This window comes from Tursiops truncatus, chromosome 13 (assembly GCF_011762595.2).
Source record: "Tursiops truncatus isolate mTurTru1 chromosome 13, mTurTru1.mat.Y, whole genome shotgun sequence".
In the NCBI taxonomy this organism is placed as follows: Eukaryota; Metazoa; Chordata; class Mammalia; order Artiodactyla; family Delphinidae; genus Tursiops; species Tursiops truncatus.
Genome location: NC_047046.1, coordinates 29,866,960 through 29,892,276, shown reverse-complemented (window position 1 = coordinate 29,892,276; position 25,317 = coordinate 29,866,960). Strand labels below are relative to the sequence as shown.

Here is a 25,317-nt window from a genome sequence, read left to right as displayed (position 1 = left end):
ATTTCAGCAAATTCAAGATTAGCTACCTTTCAGTTTTGAACTGAGGCTCGTACTGCTGTAGAAATAGCTATTGCCACTACCATCCATTCTCCCTATGACAGCGAGCTAAATGAGAACCAACTCAACGACTTGAAGTCAGACAAGAGTTGGTTAAATTTTTAGTGGATTTTTCTTTGTATTTCACGCCATAAATATCCAAATTATACGTAACACTGATCCACTTCTAGCCACAAGGTGCTCTCTTACAATTCATATTGAACCTAATATTTTTAAAGGTAGGAGAAATCAGGAACCTAGGAAAGTAAAAAATAGTGATGTTTAATGCAAGTTTATGCTTTGTATGGTTAAATGCTGGGATTTAGCTTTCTCTGTGAAGTCTGAAATATATCATCTGATTAATGACATAAATTCGTAACTTCACTCATTAAGTCACAAATGCGTGCTGTAGTTTGGAGGACACAACGATGAGGAGGAAGATGGTTTCCCTCCAATTACGCAAGCTCTTTTATGGTTAAATAAAGGCATGCACAAATTGTCGCGGATTAACCTCAATGTAAATAAAAAGCGTCCAAAAGGAACTCAATAAAATGGTTTCCCTCCGATTATGTAATCCCTTTGGTGGTTAAATAAGGGCAAGTACAAACTGTCGCGGATAACCCTCCAGAGGAAGTTAGAGTGCCAGCAGCTGGACAACCGAGGCGGTAAATTTCCCTCCTGCACGGTCCTCCAGCTGGCAGTGCCCTGAGAAGTACTATCTCGGATGGGGGAAAATGCACTTAAATTTGTCTGAAAAGGTCATCCGAAGGTATGGCTGTGAGAGGGCGTATTGCAGAGTCCGTGTAGTCCCCGCGACAGGTGCACGCGAACGTGCTTTAGGGATGGGCCCGGGGCCCACATGGCTCAGGTGAGGGGCGCGTTGCGGCCTGGCCAGCCCCGTGCTTCCGCAGGTGCGGCCGTCGGCGCGCAGGCGCAGTGCGCGGACCCGGCCGCACCGCCTTTCCCAACGCCCCTGGCCCGCAGTCCACCGCGAGCCGGGGCGGACACCCGCCTCCGCCGCCAGCCGGGGCAGCAGCGTTGTTCTCCCGGGTCCCAGCTCGCAAACTCGTCCGCCCGCCCCCGCAAAAATAACATGTGAATACCCAACGTAGACAGAGCCTCCTCTTCCTCGCTGCCGCCATTTCCAGAAGTTTCCAGTCACTGCCACGGCCATGGTCGCCGCAGAGCGCGAAGCGGCACCCGCCGGCCCGGCACGTCGGCGGCGCCTGCGCGGCTCCCTCGCTCCCCTAGGCCCCTCCCTTCTGGGGCTGGTGCCGGCGGAGGGGAGGCGGCGAGGCGGGTGGGGTCCGCACCCCCGCGTCCACTTGGTACGCCCCGACCCCCGCCCCCGGCTCGGGAAGCTTCTCCCGGCCCAGGCAGAGCGGCGGGCCGCGGCGCGGGGAGGCGGGCGGAAGGGGCGGCGGGGCCGGGGGCGGAGCGCTCACGCCGCCCGTCCCGTGCCCGGCGCGTCACGTGCCCGCGCCGCGGCCAATCGCCGGACGGCGCCGTCCTGGGAGCGAGCAGGCTGTGGTGAGGGGCGGCGGAGACCGGAGATGTTTTCGAGCCCGGCCTTGGCGGCGTTCGCGGCGGCGGCGAAGACCACGACAGCGACGGCGGCGCCGAGGCCCTCGTTCCAGGGATAGACCCTCCCGCGCCGGCCGTGCCTCGGGTCCGTGCGGGCGAGGGGGGCGTGGCGACAGGCGAGGAGGAAGGAGGGGCGCGGTTTCAAGCCCCGGCCCCGGAGCCCGGGAGGAGCCCCTCAGTCGCGCCGGCTCCCGTCCCCTCCCCCGAGCGAGGTAGGGACTCGCCCCGCCCTGCGGCGCCGCGCTGACAGTACGGCTGCCCCGCCGGGAGCGCAGTGGTCGCGGCGCGGCGGCAGCTGCCCGAGCGGGGGGCGGGGGCTCCGCGGGCGGCCGCGCCGCTCCCGGAACATGGCGGGGCCGCGGCGCGTGTGCGTGCGAGGGAATGAGGGAGCGAGCGTGCGCGGCTGGGGGGGCGCCGCCGGGAGCCGGGCGGGGTGGGGGCGGGGCGCCCCCAGCCCGGGGCCGCGGGTAGGCAGCTTCGCGGCGCGGACGAGCCGGGCCCCGGCGTTCTCGGACCCTTGGGCCGCCGGGTTCTTGGAGCTAGTTCGAGGGTAACACGGTGTGACGCAGCCTCGAGGTTCCCAAAGCGTTGAATAAACGGTTGTACAAAGAGGTCACCGAAGCCCAGCTGACAGCTGTTTTAATAATAACAGTAAGAAACAGTTTAGGACGGGAAGTTGACACTCTTGCACCCGTAGAAACCGTAGGAAACAGTTTAAGCGGTGTTAGCGGTCGAGAGTGTAATTTACACCCTGCGGACGCAGTGAAAAGGGTCGCAGACCCAGAGATCCTTAACACTTCGGAATCGGCTCTAATCCTGAAGTTGAAGTGAACCTGAGTTCTCAGTCATGTGTCCTTTTTTATTTTAAAACGGTTTATGTAAATTATAAAAGAAGGCGAACTGGTGAAATAGCTATTTTAAAATAAATTGACTGTTGATTAAAAACATATGCTTATATAGGCTCTTAAAAATCTTGGGCACTGATCTGTTTCAGTTTCTTCAGTCGTTATACAAAGGCTTTCCTGGAGATTAGCTCAGAACTGGCAGAACATGTGCTATATTGGTGCCAAGTGGCTTAAAAAACAAAATGAGATAGTGTCGACTGTGTAAGATCAAGTCGTTATATTAGCTAAGCTTGTTGGGAAAAGTCTTTAATTTGGGCTAAACGCAAAAACATGTAAACATTCGAAATGTTTCATAGGCAAGGGGGGGGAAGGCTTTACTAAAAGATCTTTTATAGTCGACACAAGCAGTAACCAAATTTCTAAAGGTCTGCAGACGGTTGACTGAGTAAGGTCAAGCCTAACTATTCGGGGTATGTGTTCTATTTTAGGGACAGGCAAGGTGTTAAAATGAAGTAAAACTTAAGTAGTATTCATGGAAGGAAAAGAGCAGGATGCCTGTAATGTTCTTAATCTCTCTGGTTTCCATAGTTGTTGTTAGGATGGTTTTATGAACAAGCAGAGCTGGGAAAGTGGAAATCTCTGGGTGTGTATTCCATGAAGACTATTTGAGGCAGAGTAAAGAAAATAAAGTATTCAGATGAGGAAAGAACTTAGTAGGTGGAAATACATTGTGCGGTCTTTGATTTTAGTTCTTTAATACCAGGAAGGGGGAAAAAAGCTTGAATTTTGTTTGGAGACGAGCGCCCAACTGGTGGAATGAATTTAAAAGGAAGATGTTTTTATCAAATTGTTTGTGTTACTTTTTTTTTTTTTTTGCTATAGAAGTTGCTGTAAAAGGTAACTGATCATCTTCGAGGTAGACTGGAGAAATAGGGATATTTGGAAAACTCATCATTGGAAAAGACGTTTTTATTCTATAGAATAAAAATAATAGTAAAAATGTTCAGTTTCTTGGTATGAGTTGATGAGTAGTTAAATTTTCTGTAAGCCATTCTTATGTTTTAAGAGCATTGTTTCAGGCTAAAAGGAGAATGACTAGTGAGATTAATCATGTCCATCGTAGTCCATAAAAGGTTTAGACAGCTTTCTGTATATAAACTTGATGCTACTGAAGCAACATCTATCAGATAGACATGAAGAATTTATCCAGTAATTGCAGTAGGTTGCTTAATAGCTAATGACACCACTTTCTGACTTGGAACTTGTTGCGGAAGCTGACATCAACATGTATTTGTAAAATGCTTGCACTCTGTAAAGATTGTAGTTTAGAGATTTATCCTTAGAACTGGAAGAGACCTCAGATTTTCCAATCCGTTTCTCTCATTTTACAGATGAGAAAATGAAGGCCTGGTAAGGGGGAATGACTTACCCAAGTCAGCACAGCTAATTAAAACAGTCTGTGGTTTGGCCTAGAGATTTTTTTTTCTGAAGATGCTAATTTGCTTCTTTAAGAAGTAGCTTTATGGAGTAGTGGAAAGAACAGGCAAATAAAAGTGAGAAGGCCAGGGTTTACATTCTTGATTTGTCACTTCCTAACTGTGGTTTTTGACAAATCATACTTTCAGAACCTTGCCTTTGTAATCTGCAAAAAATAATTTTCCTACACAATTTACAGGATTGTTTGATGGAACAAATGTGATTACATATGGAAAGCACATTATATACTATAAGCTTTTATCTGTGTAAAAAGTGGTGACATTATTTTTAAAATAAATACAGTTTTCTATTGTATTATCTAAGGTGTCTAGATCCCTAGGTTTTTGCTTAGCCTTAGCTTCATTGTTTTGAGCACCTGCTGTTTTATAGATTATAACTCCCTGTAGATACATTTTCTGATCCCTACTTAGTTCTAATCTTAGTAAAGCCTCTTATGAACATTTTAAATATTGCGGTTGTTAGAGCCTGACTTCCTCTGGAGAATATGAAGTTTCTTCATATAGCATTTGAAAACATTCTCATATACACTCATGCATGCATAATCTGTTTCTTTAACAGGCAGTGGCTTTTTAAAAGTAATAGTGAAAGTATCTTAGTAAAAATGTTAATTTGTTGCTAGTTTCTAGATAATGGCAATAACAGGAGGTAATTTCCTTTATAAACTCAGCTTTTGAGTAGTTCATGTTAAGGTTATCTTGTAGATCTAAAATATAAGTGCAGAAATGTTAAGACACTGTTGACTTTTGCTGTTAGGTTTAAAGACCTTTTTCTTTTAGCGCTTTAAATCGATAATACTGGGAACATCATTGTAGTATTGTAGTGTTACATACATGGATTATTTGTAACCTTGAAGCTAAAGGTTATGATAAGCATTTGTTGAGCATGTAGAATCTGCACGTATCTGTGTTCAAAGTTTTAAGTGAAATATTTCAGATAATTTTCATAATAACCCTGTAAAACAGATACTGTGGCTGAGGAGAATGAGGCTTTGAACTGTTACGTGGTGTACAGATATTCACAGACCTAAAAAAGTGACAGACTCTGCCGTCCCCATTCTTAACCATTTCTCTGTATTCTACCTCTAAGAGTGTTCAGCTGATTTTGAGAAGTTTTAGGGCAGTTTTTAAGTTTCTGACTTTGTGAAAAATTTGGTGGGGTGGGGGGCAGCATTCTACCTTCTACTATGTTGGTTAAAAAACAAAAAGAAAAGGAAATACCTTACGAGAATTGTGGAAAACAGTCCAGCAAGCCTTTTAATGAGATGCTGATGTAGTTGGGTTTTTTTATGTTGTCAGAAGCAAATTAGTCTCGCCAGCAACAGAAGGACTACAGTTGTTAGTACTAAGAGGCTGTTCTAACAGACTCCACCTTGATATTATGTTCATTGTTCTAAGGAAACATACTTTAAACAGTGACTGAAGGAGAAAGAAAACTAACCAAATTCATTTGGGACTTTTATAAAGGAATAGATCCAGCAAGAGTAAATATGAGTTTGTCCAGGTTAGAAAATAGCAACCAAAACTAGGTTTTCTGATTAGTGGAACCTTCCACAATTCTAAGAAATTCAAATTTAAGTTCTTAGAGAATTAGGTTTAAATACAGAAATGCTTCCAAATTGAGGTAAATAGAAGAGGTAAATTATGAAGCTGCAAGTTGCAAAATCATTTTTCTTCGGCTTTTAAAAATTGTGTCTTTTTTTGGCCAGTCCCTTAATATTTGTTTATTGCACTAAAGTTGTTTCAAAATATGTAGTAGTTTACATTTCTGTTTATCAGTTTGTATTTGGGCCACAGTTGGGGGAGATACCACAAATACTTGGAATAAATGCTATGTTGTTAAACTACCTTATTGCTTGAAAGAGTTGGGAGAGTCCTGTAGCTTCTTACATTTCAGATTGTTGTTCTTCCTACATAGGAGTTTTTTTGGCATTCTGACTTCTAATAGAGAACAAAAACCATGTGTGTGTGGCTCTCTCTTTCTAGAAATAGCTGTAGTAACTCACAATAAAAGATAATAGTATGTAAAAAATTACGATGTTCTGTAGTTCATGAAGTACATTTTATATCCGATCTCTTGAATTTCACAGCTACTCTGAGATCAGCAAAAAATCCGCTAATCTAATGATATTGAACCATGGATAGGATCCAGGTTAAAATTCTCTGGAGTAATGCTAGACTCCTTTGAAATGCACTCGTGAAAGAGAAGCATTAGCAAATCTGAAGGAAGAGGAAAGAAACACCTACTTTTATTCTCTCTTCCACCAAAGCCGCATTGTACACAGCTTTCTTCCATTCTGTTCTACCACTTCTGAAACTTTAACAAGCAGGGTAGGAGTAAATACTAAAAACATTCTTTATACCACTTTACTAATTATTGCTGGTGTTTAATGATGTCACTTAGATGAGAAAATTTAAAATTTACAGAATGTTTCCTACCATAATTTGCACAAAAATATTGTAACTAGGAATAAAGCCTTGGCTTATATTTTAATATTATGTACTAAAGTCTTGCAACCTCTGAGTTAAAATAAGTTCTTTTTACCAGAGTTTAATTTTAACTATTTGGAAGTTACTTGGTGATCAAAGAAAAGACCTTTTATTGAGCATTAGTATTCTAGGTACTGTTAGATACTTACACATGTGTTATTTTAATATATGATGAGAATAGATATTTTACGTATCTAGTTATGGAGAAACTTCAAAAAGTTGTTACTGGAATGTCTCCAACTCTAGGTGCTATTACTCAAGAACTAACTTAAAATTTGTGTTATATAAATGTAATTTTATTACTTTGAGAAAAATTTTTTCTTAAGATCAACCAACTTCGTTTGTAGATTGATAGCTGAGGTGATCACCCAGTAGTGGGTCTTCAACCTTCAGAAATTATCCCTGTCTTCCAGAATTCATAAAAACATCCCAAGAATGAAGATGAGTGTTCTCTTTAAGCTGCAGTCCAACAGAACAAAAAAATACCTCTTTACCTTCTGTTTGTGCTCATGCTGTTGAAAGTAAACAATTGTTGGTCACCAATTAAAATTTGTGTCATTACATTTAAGTTATATTACTGCTGTCATTTTACATCCAAGGCTTTCATCTTTAATTGCGGTATGAAGGGTTTGATTTTAGCTACAGGAATTTGGATCATTAGCTAATACATGGAGAAATAATCATTTGCATTTTCTCTTCTGTGAATTGATACTTCATATCTTTTGGTCAGAGGCATAATTACAAATGTCCTGTGATTGATAATGGATTCTCCACATAACTTTTCGTTCACTCTTTACCATTACCTTGTGAAGTTTATCTTGTTGCCATTATACAGATGAGTTTAAATCAGTGTCTGTATTGCTCCTTTACAAAACTGCACATTCAAAGAAGCTGATATTATTAAGAGAAAAAAAGGTAAAATGATAGATAAAATATGAGCCTTTATGGGGAAAATAATTGTTTTGTATTATGGATTTTTACAAGGAGTGAAAGTTCTTGAATGATCCAGTCTGACAGTGTGACAGATTATCTCTGGATATTGAATATGAAAGTAACCAGAATTTCTTTTATTTTTCTGTATTTTCAAGTTTTGCCACAGTGAGCTAGTATTATGGATATAATCAAGAAGGTTTTAAACACTGCATGTTTAGTTAACAAATTTTAAATGTTTCTATGAACGCTATTGCATTTAGCGTTGAGACAGGAGTTTAGAAAAATATAAGCGAAGACAATATCATAGGTTGTTTTTTTTTTAAAGGATTTACACTCAATGAACAAAACATAGACATGTGGAATAGGCGGACAGTATTATTGTTTAGTCATTCAAATTGCTTTCTAGTTGGTGTAGAAAGGAACATGGTGAGCCCTCGAGGACATGGATCATGTCTGTCTTGTTCATTGTTGTACCGTAGATTCCATCACAGTGTAAAGGATCACCCTGATGCTAACGACAGGAGGATGGTCTGACTGGCAGAAGAGATGAACTGGGACTAAGGGAGAAAAGATGGGTAGCAGATGAAAAAGGCCATGATTGCTAGGAAGAAGAGCTTAATAAAAATTAATTTCCAATATGGGGAGTAATGTAATACAGATTTTCTTAGAAAATAATTCGAGGTTGTATAGAATTCATATAGGAGACAAAGAGATCATTGAAAAGGTGCTTAGGTTTTAAGGTTTTAGGTGCCAATGCTAAGCACATATCTGAAGAAGACTTCTTGTATGGAGCTTAAAATCTAGCTGCAAGAGATAATTACTTAAAACAAGGATCCATAATTACAGAGAGGTTCTGTAAACATTTGGAAGTTACCCTGCAAATTTTTTAGTGAAAGAACCTATGGCTTTCAGGCCCTGACATGGGTCTGTGCAAAAAAGACTAAGAATCACTGACTTGGGAATTTAAGTTGAATTTTTGATGTAGAACTGTTACATTCTTAAATAGTCCTAATTTGTGTTTTTAGGCATTTATTTTTTATAGTATATTTCTTTTCATAGATAAAGTTGTTTAATATCAGCATCATAAGTGAGATTTGTCTTTTTTATCCACAGTTCATAACATTTACATGATTATATTTCAGGAAATGTTTTATTTTAAAAATCAAATACATATTGTTTGTCACTGGGGTTGGAGTTTCCATAGTACCACACTTTTCTTGTTACTTACTTATACAGCTGTTAAAATACAGTGAATTTACTATGCTTTGGTCCCTCGGTACCATATTTCTTATTATTCTCCTCAGCATACTTTGGCAGGGAAACAGTTTATAATCCTAAATTGCCCTGACTAAAAGAGCAACCAATAATACTACTACCCTAAGTCAGTTTAGAGCATGTTTTCTTTTAAATGCCCTATATGCAGTTATCCTGAATTCTTTTTTTTATTGAGGTCTGGTTGATTTACAATATCAATCATATTAGTTTCAGGTGTACAGCATAGTGATTCAGTATCTTTGTAGATTATGCTTCATTTAAATTTGGCAGTTGTCCTGAATTCTTGTGCGGAGTATAGCAGGTGGGTTTATGTTGGAGAGTGTGCAGAAGACAGAGATAGCAGGTCAGGACTAAAGGCCCAGACAGTTCAGCCCTGGTGTGAAGTTGTATGGAAGCTACAACTTTGGCTATAGTTGAAGTAGTGCTAATAACCCACCTTATTGTTGGGTCAGGGTGGGAATGATGTGGTATGTGGATTAGCAATAACTTAATACTTCCGTAAGTTTTGCTCTCTTGGGCGGGGTACTGATTTTAGTACCTCTAACTGCATAGAGAGTTTGGGTGTAGATAAAGATGATTTTCAGGATCTCAGACTTACATTGCAGAAGCCATGATTATCATAAACGATTCTGGTTTTTTATGCCATATCCTTTATCTCAAATCTCTCTTTTTTTAATGTGCCACTATTCAAACTGCACCCAATTATCTAAGCAATTAGAAGTCTTTTCCTTTCATTTAAGGCTGAAGTATGTACCTGTCATTTATAAAGAAAGCCATTGGGACTTTCCTGGTGGCGCAGTGGTTAAGAATCTGCCTGCCAATGCAGGGGACACAGGTTTGAGCCCTGGTCCAGGAAGATCCCACACGCCGCGGATCAACTAAGCCGTGCGCCACAATTACTGAGCCTGTGCTCTAGAGACCGCGAGCCTAGAGCCCGTGCTCCACAGCAAGAGAAGCCACCGCAATGAGAAGCCTGCGCACCACAACAAAGAGTAACCCCCGCTTGCCGCAACTAGAGAAAGCCTGTGCACAGCAACGAAGACCCAGTGCAGCCAAAAATAAATAAATAAATATTTTAAAAAATAGAAAGCCGTAAAAATGAGGGCATTATTTGGGATTAAAGTGTGAGTAGTACTGAGAATGCCACCAGGCGTATGATCTGTTGAGTAGATGGGCTGCTTGTCTTTTGAGGGGCAAAGTAAAATACCAAAAACTTTTTTAAATTTTGAAATAGTTCAAATAATTTAAAAGGTACAGAAGATAGCATAGTGAGAACCTTCTACCTATCACCAACCTTAAGAATTACAATTCAGTTGAACCCCTCTGTATACCTTTCCTTGAGCCATTTCCTCACTTCCCCAGGCAAATTCCTATCTCCCTCTTTGCACAAACTTTTCCCAACAGTGGATCTGCCCTTTCCCTAGACTTATGTAGATTTGTTTCTTTATGGAAAGTTCACCACAGTGACCTTTTCCGTTTCAATTCTATTACATATTTTTTCATTCCCTGCCCATTTTTATTTATTTATGTACTTATTTATGTATTCATTAATTTATATTTTTGGCTGAGTCGGGTCTTAGTTGCGGCACACGGGATCTTTTGTTGCGGCGCTCAGGCTTCTCTCTAGTTGTGGCGTGCGGGCTCCAGAGCGTGTGGGCTGTGTAGTTTGCGGCACGCAGGCTCTCTAGTTCAGGTGCGTGGGCTCAGTAGTTGTGGTGTGAGGGCTCAGTTGCCCCACGGCATGTGGAGTCTTAGTTCCCCGACCAGGGATCAAACCCGCATCCCCTGCATTGGAAGGGGACCACTGGACCACCAGGACCACCAGGGAAGTCTCTCTGTTGCATATTGTGTATAACAGTAAGAGCAGTCTCACTAGAGGAGTTGAAAATAAGATTTGTATACATGAGGTAGAAATGTACCTTAAAATCTAGGCAAAGTAAAGACTTCACTGCACTATATACAGAACAGATTGGCAAAGTAGATGTGCGAGTAACCTAATGAAATTATCATTTTAGGAAGATTAGTCTGGTAGCAGCGGTGTGGAGCAGTGGTCTGAAAGGAAGTGTGAGTTGCTAACTCATTTTGTCTGGCTTTTTTTCCCTTCTAATTACCCTATGTTAGTGAGATTTTGTTCTGCTTCCAAACACTGCTATTTTGCAGGAAGAGAAAGGAGCTGGTGGCAAAATGCTTAATTATGAGTGCTTCTAGTTTTCAGGCTTTGGGGTTTGCTCTTGCCCCCTTTAAGAATCTGTTGACAGTGAAGTGAATACGTAGTGGTTGTTAGTTCTCTACTTTCAGTATTGTAATTTTTCCACCGCCCAGTGCCAGAGATGCAAGTCAAGCTGCCTCACCATTTTCTCTGGGCTGTTGCAGCCCTCTGCTGGTCTACGGAAGTTGCACATTTAGAGCCCTGTAGGGCTAGAAAGAGGTCAGTAAACCCAGCAACTCATTTTTAGAATCTTAGAACCTTAGAAGTCATTTATGTCAACTCCCCATTGCAGATGAGTATTTTATATGTCGACCTTTACATCTGGAAATGAATGTATATATAAATATACGTATATACCGAGGGCAAATAGATCATTGTAAACCCAGCTGCCTGTATTACTTTCTTTAAAAATTCTAAATACATTGTTAGAACGTGATCCTTTATGGTCCACTGTTTGACAGTGCCAAAAAAATCTTTTTACCACTAATCTCTTTTGTAAATATTATCTAATGAAGTAATGAGAATTTTATTTTTAAAAAATTTGAGGTATTGTTTAGTCATTACTATTGGAAGATAAATATAACAGATAAATGCTAATTGTTTCTTTTAAATTATTTTCAAAGCATTTTTACTTCTTGTTGCTGATGTCATTCTAGCCTCCTTGCTCTTGCTGACTATTCCTTCCCACCTCACAATCTGGTCGTTACAATTGAAGTGGTCTCCGTGTCTCTCCTGTAATTCCTCTTTAGTGTGTCTTCCAGAGTTTCACCAATGGCACTTTTTTTCCCCCCATGGCACCTTTTTAAACATGCTGCTTGAATTGTGTCACTGCCTTTTTTTAAAGCCTTAAATTGCTTTTGTCATCATAAAGATCAAACAACACAATGACGAGGTGCTTCATGTTGCTCCCTTCCTCCTCTTTAGCCTCATTTTCTACCCTATCGTGTTTCAGTTTTTGCTGTCCCTTCAGTGTGGTCTGCTGTCTTGCGTGGGCGTGTGTAATTTCTTGGTCTGGAATACAATCATCATTTTCTTGTGGGAAAATGTTATGGAATAGCTGCCAGAAAACATTGTGCTAAAAATCAACCATGGCTTACTTTGGGAAGGTATGATATAGCAAGCATGAACCCTTGGTTGTTTACATTTCAAGCAGTTTGGCTGCCTAAATGTTACTCTATTTTATACTGTTGGTTTACCTTTGTGGAATTTTGAAGGTAATACACACATAGAGCTAAACCAAATAGACTATTTACAGTGCATTTACTTGGTATAGTCTTCTAAATTAACTGCCATGCTCAGCTTTCCGAAGGAGATAATATATAGCAACACCAACCCAAAGTGCAGCCTATATTTACTGGATTGAGCTTCTGTCCTGAATCTTTTGCTTCCTTTCCTATTCTGATGGCTGGGTTAGAAAACATAAAACACATGAAAGTACCTTTTACCTCTTTCCCTCTTCTTCTCTCTAAAGTAGTTCTCTCACCTGCCATCTCATTATTTTTTCCCCTTGGGTTCTAACCAGAACACTGTAGTTCTCCAGAGCAAACCAAGTGTAAGTCGACCTATTTTATTATTTTTAAAATTTTTATTTGTAGATTATACAAGGAGTACATGCTCATTATAAAAGTTAATATAGAACTGTATAGGGCTTCCCTGGTGATGCAGTGGTTAAGAATCCGCCTGCCAATGCAGGGGACACGGGTTCAAGCCCTGGTCCGGGAAGATCCCACATGCCACGGAGCAACTAAGCCCGTGGGCCACAACTACTGAGCCTGCGCTCTAGAGCCCGCAAGCCACAGCTACTGAGCCTGCGTGCTGCAACTACTGAAGCCCGCACGCCTAGAGCCTATGCTCCGCAACAAGAGAAGGCACCACAGTGAAAAGCTTGCGCAACAAAACGAAGAGTAGCCCCCGCTCGCCACAACTAGAGAAAGCTTGCGCGCAGCAACGAAGACTCAACACAACCAAAAATAAAAATTAAAAAATTTATTTTTAAAAAATTTAATATAGAACTGTATAAAATAGACCATAAACATTCCTTAAGGACTTTAAAAAATATTGTCTTAAGGGCAGTGTTGAGGACAGTTTATTTTAAAGGATGTGGATGTTTTCATCTTTTTCATGCTGTTGGTTAAATTTGTGATTTTGATGATACTAATTTCTTGGTCTGGAATACAGCCATATTATTCTTGTGTTATGGAATAGCTGCCAGAAAACATCGTGGTGAAAATCAACCATGCCTTACTTTGGGAAGGTATGATAAAGCAAGCACAAACCCTTTTCATAGACTGAATTCTCACTTGAATTGTTTAAGTAGTTGAGGTGTTAGGGAGGTACAGTTAATATCCCAGAAGCATGACCATTTACCATGAGGCCTTTTCCATTATTTTTTAAGACCACTTTTTAAGTGTGAGGGAATTAAGCTTTTGGTCTTTGTGCAAGTAGGAAATGTTTAGTATTTATGTCTAATGGTTTACTTTTTTTGCATGGGGGAACACAGCAATAAGGATGTCATTGTTTAGTACTTTAAGCTATCATTTTTGTATTCATAGAAAAATAGAATGGAGTGAAATTGTTCTAAACATCTTATTCTGGAATCAGAATTTTGGAAAAATAGGAGATCTTCAATGTTATCTAGCCTAACTTTCAAGAAGAAACAAATACTGAGAAGTGATGAAGGTCAACCAAAAAGTCAGTGGTAGATCTCAGCATAGAATCTTGGACTTCAGGCTCCCAGATCAAATCAGAGAAAATAATAGTCACTTTCCTAACTGAATGACTCTTTTTTTTTTTCTTTTTTAAAGGATGAGCTCCATGACCTTTATTTATTTATTGTTTTTTAAAGTAACCATTTTATTTTGGCTGCACTGTGCTGCATGCGGGATCGTAGTTCCTCAGCGAGGGATCGAACCCATGACCCCTGCTGTGGAAGTGCGGAGTCTTAACCACTGGACCACCAGGGAAGTCCCTACTGAATGACTCTTAAGGGTCATTGAATTCTGTTGCTGGTCCTTTACTGGTTACCTTTTTTTTTTTCAAAAAAATTTTGGAGGAAGCATTTTTACCCTCAGCATAGCTGCAGCCCAGTGGAAGCTGGAGCAGGAAAAAAGTTAGCAATTTCCATTCCATGCTTATGGCTCTAGCTTTACTTTCTTTAGGTAGGATGTAAAATTGCTGGTAAATTTAGAGGGCAGCATTTGAATATTTTATATGCACCAAGGACTATGTATGCTAAGATATTTTATTTACTTCTCATAGCCTTATTATTTGAGCATTACCATTTCATAATATAGATGAAGAAATTAAGATTAAAAATTTTAAAGTAAAAATAAAATAAAAAGATTAAGAAATTAAGTGCATCTTCTGGGGACTTCTGGACTATGAGGCAGACTGGGGATACTCCCTTCCATTTTAGTAATGTATACGGAAAGCTAGATTAAAAATAAAATATTTAAAAAACACAGCTGAGCTTGAAAGCAAGAAAGAGGAATCTGCAGGTGCCTGAAATGGAAAAAAAACCTCAAAGTCATAATAGGAAGCAGAAATTGAAGCCCTGTCCTATAAAGAAAATAGACAGATACCTTTTTAGTGTGTGAGCTTTAATGCAGCCCTGGAACCCACAGGCCCAGGAGTGGCAGGGAGCTGCGCCCAGACCAGGAAGGGTCTGAATTATTTATGAATGGGGCCTAAAGAAAAGTCTACCAGCCTAGGGTTATATTTCCTGGTGTGTCTTCTTATCCTTTTATCGTCAACCATTTTAGTATCCTTTTTTGGTCTCTTTTACAAAGTATGTTGCTGAATCTTATTTTTATCCAATCTCAGAGACTCGTATCTTTTTTTTTTTTTTTTTTTTTTTTTTTTGCGGTACGCGGGCCTCTCACTGCTGTGGCCTCTCCCGTTGCGGAGCGCAGGCTCAGCGGCCATGGCTCACAGGCCCAGCCACTCCGCGGCATGTGGGATCCTCCTGAACCGGAGCACGAACCTGTGTCCCCTGCATCGGCAGGCGGACTCTCAGCCGCTGCGCCACCAGGGAAGCCCAGAGACTCATATCTTTTAATTAATGAGTTTAATCCATTTTCATTTATTGTAATAAATGTAATAAATTTATTGTAATAACACAAATATTGGAAATTATTTACATTTTATTGACTATCTTTATTCATCTTCCACAGTTTCTTAATCTTATAAATATATTTTAAAATATATTTTTAAATATATATGTTTTCTTTCCTCCAGACGAGAAGTACTGTAACCACTTTCTCACTTCCTCTAGTCTCCTCCACCCCACCTCCTACCCAACAACGTCCCAGCAGCCATGTTGACGTTTTGTAGAATTTTATTTCTGGATTGTTCGGGGTATTCTCCAAGCATCCATCCGTCTGTCATTTTTGTTTTTGTATGAAATATTACGTTTATTAGGTTATTTACTCTGATTCCCATACATCACACAGTAGTTCTCATAGATTTATTTCAGTTATTTTTTGAGTGCCTACTTAAAAGCAATTTTCAAGCAGGGTGTTTGTATATATACATTATAAGGCCTTTTTATGCCTGAAAATATCATTCATTAACCTCACTTTTATTTTTTTTAATTTTTATTATTTTTTTAACATCTTTATTGAACTCTCACTTTTAAATGATAGCTTAGTGTGATTAAAGATTTTTGGTTTGAAATTTTTTCCCTTAACATTTTGAAATGTTACTGCATTGTTGTCTTGCCTCTGATGTTGCTTTTCGTAACTTCTGATGTCAGTTTGATTTCCTGGGTGTGTGACCTGCAGTTCCCCTCTAGAAGATTTTGAAATTTTTGTTTATCTTTTTTAGTTTATAGTGTGTCTGAGTGTAGTTCCTTTCCTGTCTTGTTTGGCCCTTGAATTCATATTCACTGATTCATTCTTTCATTCAGCAAATATTTATTGGAAGTCTACTGTGTGCCAGGTTGTATTCCACACACTTTAATCTGAGATCTTTGATCTTTCCTCAGTTCTGGAAAATTATTGGTAATTTTTTCAAATATCTTTTCTTCATTTTTTTTTTTTTCTGGGAATTCTATTATATGGATTCTGTTACTTCTAACGTCTCTTCTTTAATATTTTCCTTTAAAAAAAAAATCCCTCTCTGATGCCTTCTGCAACTATCCTCTGCCTGATCTTCTAGCTCACTTACTCATTCTTCGGGTTTTTCTTTCTATTATTTATGTAACCTGTAGAGTTGTTTATTTCAATCATTGTACTTTCATACTCTGTATTTCTTCTTGGTTCTGTTTAGTCTTTCTGCATATTATCAGTCTTCTCTTATTTCTTTGAGGATTTTAAATGGTTTAAAAATTTCTTCAGACATCTGTTCCATTAATTCAGCTTCATATAGTATAGATGGTTTAGTTTGAGTTGAGATTTTTTTCAGTGGGAAACCAACAAAAAAATTAAGCAGGTCAGTGGTAGCATCTGGTTTTTAGTTTTAAGAGATCTGATCACTGCTTGTAGAAGGGGTGTGTGTGTGTGTGTGGGTGTGTGTGTGTGTGTGTGTGTGTTTAAGAGAAGGAGGAAGGGAGGAGTAGGGTAAGAATGGAAGCAGGGAGATAATTTGCAGAGTTTTTGCACTAGCCTATTCAAGTGATCTTGGTAGCTTGGGGTGGGTAGCAGTTGATGTGGAAAGACATGGATTGAATTTGAGATATGCTTTAGAGATGGAGTCAGCATTTCTGAATTTTTGGCTTAAGTGATGGATGGAGGGTGGTGCCATTTGAAATGGAGAAGATGGGTAGGTGAGGAAGTTTGACAGAAAATTAAGGATTCTCTATAGTATTATTTTGGTTTGGTATGCCTATTAGACATCCATGTGAAGATGTCAAGTAGGCAGTTGGATATACAAATACAGAGTTTTAAATGAGGACGAGAGTTATGGATTTGGAAGTGAGTAGCACTTCAATGGTATTTAAAACCATGGGATTAGGTTATTTAGGGAGTGTGTTAGAGAGTAGAAAGGGATCCAGGATCAAGTCCTGATACTCGCAACATTTAGAGTTTCTGCAGAAGAGGAGAGGTCAAGAAAAAAGGATTTTTGCATAACTTTTACTGTAAAAAGGTACTATACTTTGTTTAGCCACATTTTTACAAATGAATATTTAGATTTTTTCTCCAGTGATTTGGATACACGTAACGTTTTAGTGGATGCCTTTGTATATTATCTTTGCATATTTGTATAGTACACCTGTAGGGCAAATACTAAAATTGAATTATCAGGACAAAAGTCTGTGCATTTGTATTTTAATAGTTTTGCCAGATTCTTCTCCAAAGAGGTTATCCCAGTTTCATCGCCATCAATAATGTGTGAGGGCTTCCCTGGTGGCGCACTGGTTGAGAGTCCGCCTGCCGATTCAGGGGACACAGGTTCGTGCCCCAGTCCTGGAAGATCCCACATGCCACGGAGCGGCTGGGCCCGTGAGCCATGGCCACTGAGCCTGCGCGTCCGGAGCCTGTGCTCCGCAACGGGAGAGGCCACAGCAGTGAGAGGCCCGCGTGCCGCAAAAAAAAAAAAAAAAAAAAAAAAAAAAATTGCTCCCTCATTTAATTTGTTTTTCAAGCTTTTCTAATGATATAGACCACTGGGCTATTTATTGAAAGTACAGATTCTTGAGTCTGTTTCAGGCCTACTAAATGTGTAGCACTGTGGGAAAATTTTTATCATCGAGGACTTCTGGGGCCACTAGCGTTTATTTGCTTGATAAGTTTAAGTTGTTATGGGTTCGATTTTTTTGACTAATAATCAAATGATGTGAGTTAACCGGTATTAAGTACAGATTCTGTGACCATTAGAGAGCTGTGAAATTTCTAAGTGTGTTTTTGAGAGTAGCATGCACGTAGGAAGGAGGAACAGTGGAAAACGACACTGAATATATAGATGGTTTAAGATAATGATATTAACCAGCCAGAAGTATTCACCCATCCGTTACTCCCCACTGTGAAAGAAATTTAGTAAGTTTTTGGTGTAATTTTGACTGAGTTTAAAAAGACACCTTGGGCTTCCCTGGTGGCACAGTGGTTGAGAATCTGCCTGTTGATGCAGGGGACACGGATTCGAGCCCTGGTCTGGGAAGATCCCACATGCTGTGGAGCAACTAGGCCCGTGAGCCACAACTACTGAGCCTGCGCGTCTGGAGCCTGTGCTCCGCAACAAGAGAGGCCACGATAGTGAGAGGCCTGTGCACCGCGATGAAGAGTGGCCCCCGCTCGCCGCAACTGGAGAAAGCCCTCGCACAGAAACGAAGACCCAACATAACCAAAAATAAATAAACCAATGAACTGACATTTAAAAAAAAAAAGACACCTTGGTTCTTAATTCTTAACGTGCTTATACTAAAAATATAAATGGCATATATGCAACTTCTTTATCCACATGATGTTCAGTTTACACTAGAGTTTTTTTTTTAACATCTTTATTGGAGTATAATTGCTTGTTAGTTTCTGTTGTATAACAAAGTGAATCAGCTATACATATACATATATCCCCATATCTCCTGCCTCTTGCCTCTCCCTCCCACCCTCCCTATCCCACCCCTCTAGGTGGACACAAAGCACCGAGCTGATCTCCCTGTGCTATGCAGCTGCTTCCCCTTAGCTATCTACTTTACATGTGGTATACACTAGAGTTTTTGATGTACCTGTGTATGCTAACTTGGTACCTCTGAATAGCAACTAGAATATTTTACCTTCATTACAAACAAAATTATTCAGATAGCAATACTATTAAAGATATTTTTTTTTAGTATCCCTTGAATGGTCACAAACAGGAATGCCATTTAAAACAAAAAAACCAAGAGATTGCTGGGTTACTTCGTTTTAGAAGAAGATATATTTTACTGCTGTGGCTAAATAAGAGTGAAAAACCCTTGAATGTAATAGCATACATTCATGGACTGTCAAACCTGGAAGTGAGCTGCTGTTAGATGAATACATAGAGTCCTTGATCTGTAAGGAGCAAGAATATTTATTGTAAAGGAAGAAACACCTTTGAAAAGGCAGAATCAAAGCTTTTAACTGTTTCCTTTAGCTGTTAGATAGCAAAGTCTGTCATAGAGCTTGCAGATGGTTGGCCCTTAACAAGTATTGGTGCCTCTGTGCAGTCTTAGGGCAAGGAGGTTGAAAAACAAGCAGTGTAGTAGTCACCAAGACTATCATACAAAGGATGGAAGAAAAGAATAATTCTTCTTAGCCATGGGAAGATACCACCAACTATTCTCACTTGTAAAGCGGCTGTGCTACTTTGTCTTTCCTCCTAACCCTTGGCAATATATGAGAGTTCCAGTTCCTCTACACCTTCAACAACACTTGGTCTTCCTTCTCTTTAAGAGAAGCCATTCTCATGGATGTATAGTGGCATTCTCATGGATGTATAGTGGCATATCATTATTTTCCTGATGACTAAGGAGGTTGAGCATCTTTCTCTGTGCTTATTTGCCATTAATTAAATATTCTTTGATGAACTGTTTAAATCTTTTGTTCCTTTTAAAATTGGATTATCCTCTTACTGATTTGTAAGATTTATTTATATATTCTGGATATAAGTCCTTTATAAAGCCATAATTTGCAAGTATTTTCTCCCTGTATGACTTGATTTTCATTTGCTTAACAATGTCATTTAAAGAGCAAGAGTTTGCATTGTGAAGTCCCACTTATCCATATTTTTCCTTTATAGTTTCTGTTTTTCATAGCCTATTTAAGAAATCTTTGTCTAACCCAAGATCACTAAAATATTCTCCCATGTTTTCTGCTAGAAAACATATAACTTCACTTTATACATTCAGGTATATGATGCATTTTGAGGTAATATTTCTCTATGGAGTGAGGTAAGAGTCAAAGTTTTGGTTTTTTGTTTTTTTCTGCATACGGAGATACGGTTGTACCAACACCATTTGTTGAAAGGAATTTCCTCAGTGAACTGCATGGGCAGCACTTTTGAAACTTAGTTGGACACATGTACAAGTCTATTTCTAGACTAGACTTTGCCTTCTGTCCCATTAATCTGTAAATCTATCTTTATACCAGTAAACACTGTCTTGCTTACTGTATCTTTATAGTGAAATCAAGTAATGTAAGTCCATGAATTTGTTTTTTTCCAAAAATTATTTGGACTTTTTTAGGTCCTTAGCATTTTCATATACATTCTAGAAACAGTTTGTCAGTTTCTATTAAAAAATCATCCTGAGGGGCTTCCCTAGTGGCGCAGTGGTTGAGAGTCCGCCTGCTGATGCAGGGGACACGGGTTTGTGCACTGGTCCGGGAGGATCCCACATGCCGCGGAGCAGCTGGGCCCGTAGGCCATGGCCGCTGAGGCTGCACATGCGGAGCCTGGACTCTGCAACGGGAGAGGCCACAGCAGTGAGAGGCCCGCGTACCATAAAAAAAAAAAAAAGCATACTGAGATTTTGACTAGGATCGCATTGAATTTATAAATCGATTTGGGGAGAACTGATCTCTTATTGAGTCTTCTAATCCATATAAACATAGTATATCCATTTATTTAGGTCTTTAATTTCTTTCAGCAGTGTTTTTTGTCACTATGTAGTCTTAAATTTTGTTATATTTATCCCTAAAAATTTATTATTTTTGATACTATTGTGAGTTATATTTTAATTTCAGTATCCAACTTTTTTTTTTTTTTTTTTGCGGTACGCGGGCCTCTCACTGTTGTGGCTTCTCCCATTGCGGAGCACAGGCTCCGGACGCGCAGGCTCAGCGGCCATGGCTCACGGGCCCAGCCGCTCTGCGGCATGTGGGATCTTCCTGGATCGCGGCACGAACGCGTGTCCCCTGTATCGGCAGGCAGACTTTCAACCACTGTGCCACCAAGGAAGCCCAGTATCCGACTTTTTGTTGCTAGTATATAGAAACAAAATTTTCATGTATCAACTGTGTATCCTTTGTCCTTTCTATACTTACTTATAAGTTTTAGTAGCCTCTTTATAGATACCTTGCGTTTGTCTCCATTGATGATCATGTCATCCAGAAATAAAACCTGCTTTACTTCTTCCTTTCTAAGCTACATACCTTTTATTTCTTGCCTTATTGAACTAGTTAGGGCCATCAGTAAGTACAGTTTTGAATAGAAGTGGTGCAGTCACCTCAATAGATGCAGAAAAGGTTTTTGACAAAGTTCAACATCCTTTCATGATAAAAACTCCTAACAAGTTAGGGTATAGAAGGAATGTAATATAATAAAGGCCATATATAACAGACCCACAGGTAACATCACAGTCAACAGGGAGAAACTTAGCTTTTCCTCTAAAATCAGGAACAATACAAGCTTGTCCACTCTCACCACTTCTATTCAGTATATAGTACTGTAAGTCCTAGCCAGAGCAGTTAGGCGAGAAAACGAAAAGACATCCAAATCAAAATGGAAGAAGTTAAATTGTCTCTGTAAATAACATGATAAAAAGCCATGAAGACTCCACCAAAAAAATTATTGAGCTAATAATAAATTCAGCAAAGTTGCCAGATATAAAATCAACATATGAAAAGCAATTGCATTTATATACACTAACAGTGAACTTTATGAAAAAGAAATTAAGGGAAAAATCCCATTTATAATAGCATCAAAAAGAATAAAATACCTAGGAATAAATTTAACCAAGGAGGTAGAAGATTTGTACACTGAAAAGTATGAGATGTTGATGAAAGAAATTAAAGACATGAATAAATAGAAATCCAATGTGTTCATTGATCGGGAAGGGTTAATATTATTAAATGTCCATACTACAGTCTACAGATTCAATGCAATCTCTATCAAAATTCTCATGGTATTTTTCACAGAAGTAGGAAAAATAATCCTAAAATTCATGTGGAACCACAAAAGACTTTTCTTTGCGGTACGCAGGCCTCTCACTGTTGTGGCCTCTCCCGTTGTGGAGCACAGGCTCCAGACGCGCAGGCTCAGCAGCCATGGCTCACGGGCCCAGCCGCTCCGCGGCATGTGGGATCTTCCCGGACCGGGGCACGAACCCGTGTCCCCTGCATCGGCAGGCGGACTCTCAACCACTGCGCCACCAGGGAAGCCCCACAAAAGACTTTGAATAGCCAAAGCAGTCTTGAGAAAGAATAGCAAAGCTAGAGGCATCACTCTTCCAGGTTTCAAACTACAAAGCAATGGTAATCAAAACAGTATGGTACTGGCATAAAAAGAGAGATCAGTGGAACAGAATAAAGAACCCAGAAATAAACCCATGCGTAATACAGTCAACTAATCTTTGACAAGAACTCAAAATGGGGAAAGGATAGTTTTTTCAGTAATTGGTGCTGGGAAAAGTGTATATCCACATGCAAAAGAATGAAATTGGACTCGTATCATACACAAAAGTTGACTTGAAATAGATTAAAAACTTAAATGCAAGGCTTGAAACCATAAAATTCCTACCAAAAAAATCGGGAAAAGCTCCTTGACATTGGTCTTAACAGTGATTTTATGGATATGACACCAAAAGCACAGGCAACAAAAATAAACAAGTGGGACTGCTTCAAATAAAAAATATTTTGCACAGCAAAGGAAACAAAATGAAAAGCAACCTGTGGAATGGGAGAAAAATATTTGCAAAACATACATCTGATAAGGGGGTAATATCCAAAAAATATATGGAGCCCATACATGTCAATGGCAAAAAAAAAAAGAAAAAAGGACTAAAAAATGGGCAAAAGACCTGAACGTTTTTCCAAAGAAGACATACAGAGGGCTAAGTATATTCAAAGGTTGTACAACATCACTAATCACAAGGGAAATGCAAGTCAAAACCACAGTGAGATATGCCTCATGCCTCTTAAGATGGCTGTTACCAAAAAGACAGGCGAGGGCTTCCTTGGTGGCGCAGTGGTCGAGAGTCCGCCTGCCGATGCCGGGGACGCGGGTTCGTGCCGCGGTCCGGGAAGATCCCACATGCCGCGGAGCGGCTGGGCCCGTGAGCCATGGCCGCTGAGGTTTTGCGTCTGGAGTCTGTGCTCCGCAACGGGAAGAGGCCACAGCAGTGAGAGGCCCGCGTACTGCAAAAAAAAAAAAAAAGCGATAGTAAGAGTTGGTAAGGGTGTGGCAGAAAGGGTCCCTTGCACACTGTTGGTAAGAATGTAAATTGGTGCAGCCACTATGGAAAACAGTGTGGAGGTTCCTCAGAAAATTAAAAGAACTGCCATCTGACCCAACAATCCCACTTTCAGGTATATCTCCAAAGGAAATAAAATTATAATTAGCTGTACTCCCATGTTCATTGCACCATTGTTTGCAATAGCCAATGTATAGTATCGACCTCAGTGTCTGTTCATGGATGAATGATTAAAGAAAATGTTGACCCTTGAACAATATGGGTGTTAGGGACGCCAATCCTGTGTGCCATCAAAAATCTGCGTATAACTTTACATTTGGCCTGCTGTGTCTGCAGTTCCACGTCCTCGGATTCAACCAACTACAAATCATGTAGTAATGTAGTATGTATTTATTGAAAAAAAAAAGAAAAATCCTTGGGAAGTCCCTGGCAGTCCAGTGGTTAGGACTCGGGCGCTTTCACTGTAGGGCACTTGGGTTGAATCCCTGTTCGGGGAACTAAGATCCCACAAGCCCCACAGTGTGGCCAAAAAATAAATTTAAAAAGAAAAAAAAATCCACATACAAATGGACCCTCACAGTTCAAACCTGTGTTGTTCAATGGTCAAGTGTATATACATTTACAGTGGGATATTAACCATTAAAAAAAAAGAATATCCTGCCATTTGTCACAACAGGGTTGAACCTGGAGGACATGCTAAATAAGTGAAATAAGCCAGACGGAAAGATAAATACTGTGTGATCTCACTTAGATGTGAAATCTAAAAATGTTGAATTCACAGAAGCAGGGAGTAGAGTGGTGGTTGCCAGAGCCTTGGGAGTAGGGGAAATGCGGAGACACTGTAAAAGGGTATGAACTTTCAGTTATAAGACGAGTAAGTTCTGGGGACCTAGTGTACGGCATGGTGACTGTGGGTAATAATACTGTATTATATACTTTAAATTTGCTGAGAGTAGATTTTAAGCGGTCTCAACACACACAAAATGCTAACTATGTGAGGAGATGGTACTTAACTTGATTGTACTAATAACCCTTTCACAATGTATCCATTTATCAAATTGGCATATTGTACACCTTAACTATATACAATTTTTGTTTGTCAGTTATACCTCAGTAAAGCTGGGGGCGGGGAGTGATGAGAGCGAACATCCTTGCCTCATTGTTGACCTTAGGAGAGAAAGAAAGCATTCACATTCTGTTCTAGTACTAGTTTGCTGAGGGTTTTGTCATTAACGGGTATTAAATTTTATCAAATGCCTTTTCTATATCTGTTGAAATGGTTATGTCTCTTAGTCTGTTATACAGTGAATTACATAGATTGATTTTCAAACATTACACTGACCTCAAGTTTCTGGTATAAATCCCACTTGGTCATGATGTATTATCCTTTTTTATAAAGATGGATTTGATTTACTAATATTTTGTTGACGATTTTGTTATGATTATGAGGTATATTGGTCTGTAGTTTTCTTGTAAAAGACTATTCTGTTTTGCTATCAGGGTATTGATGGCCTCATAAAATATGTTCTCTTTCCTTTTCAGGAGAGTTTGTGTAGAATTCGTAATATTTCTTCCACATATGTGTTTCGTAGAATTCACCATTGATGCCATCTGGGTTTTCTTGGTTTCTAAATATGAAATCAAGTTCTTTAATAAGTATTGAGTTATTGAGATTGTTTTCTTCAGTGAGCTTTGGTAGTGTGTGCCTTTCAAGGAATTTGTTTCATTTAATTCGTTGAATTTATTTGTATAAAGTTTGTAATGTGTTCTGTCTTATTTCTAATAGGTGTGGCTAAGAGGTTTATAAATTTTATTGATTTTTTCTTTTTAGAAAACCAGTTTTTAGCCTCATTGATTTTTCTTTGTTTTTTAATTTGGATATATTATTATCTTTCTATAATTGATTCTGTTTTGGTTTTTTTTTTTGCGGTACGCGGGCCTCTCACCGCCGCGGCCTCTCCCGCTGCGGAGCACAGGCTCCGGACGTGCAGGCTCAGCGTCCATGGCTGACGGGCGCAGCCGCTCTGCGGCATGTGGGATCCTCCCGGACCGGGGCACAAACCCGCGTCCCCTGCATCGGCAGGCGGACTCTCAACCACTGCGCCACCAGGGAAGCCCTGATTCTGGTTTAATTTCTTTGTTGTGTGAGAACAAACTTTGTATGATTTTAATTTTAAATTTATTAATGTTTGTTTATGATCCATGATGTGGCCTAGCCTGGTGAATATTATGTGTGTCCTTGAAAAGAATGAGTATTCTGTTTGTTGTGCAGATTTTCCTGTAAATGTCAATTAGATCCAGTCAATTCAAATTGATGGCATTTTTTTAGTTCTTTTATATCCTTGTTGATTTTCTGTCTTACTGAGA

General features: G+C 39.9%; 1 protein-coding gene across 4 annotated transcripts in view; it reads left to right on the top strand.

Annotated features, from left to right (window-relative positions):
- The first annotated feature begins 1,495 nt into the window (after positions 1-1,495).
- ANKRD12 (ankyrin repeat domain 12) overlaps positions 1,496-25,317 on the top strand; it is a 110,570-nt gene continuing 86,748 nt past the window's right edge. Inside the window, exon 1 of one of the 4 annotated variants that reach the window (XM_019920687.3) lies at positions 1,496-1,832. The gene's annotated coding sequence lies outside the window, so the exon portion shown is untranslated. The remainder of the gene's footprint in view (positions 1,833-25,317) is intronic. The other 3 variants (XM_019920683.3, XM_019920682.3, XM_019920685.3) reach the window with 3 other exon arrangements.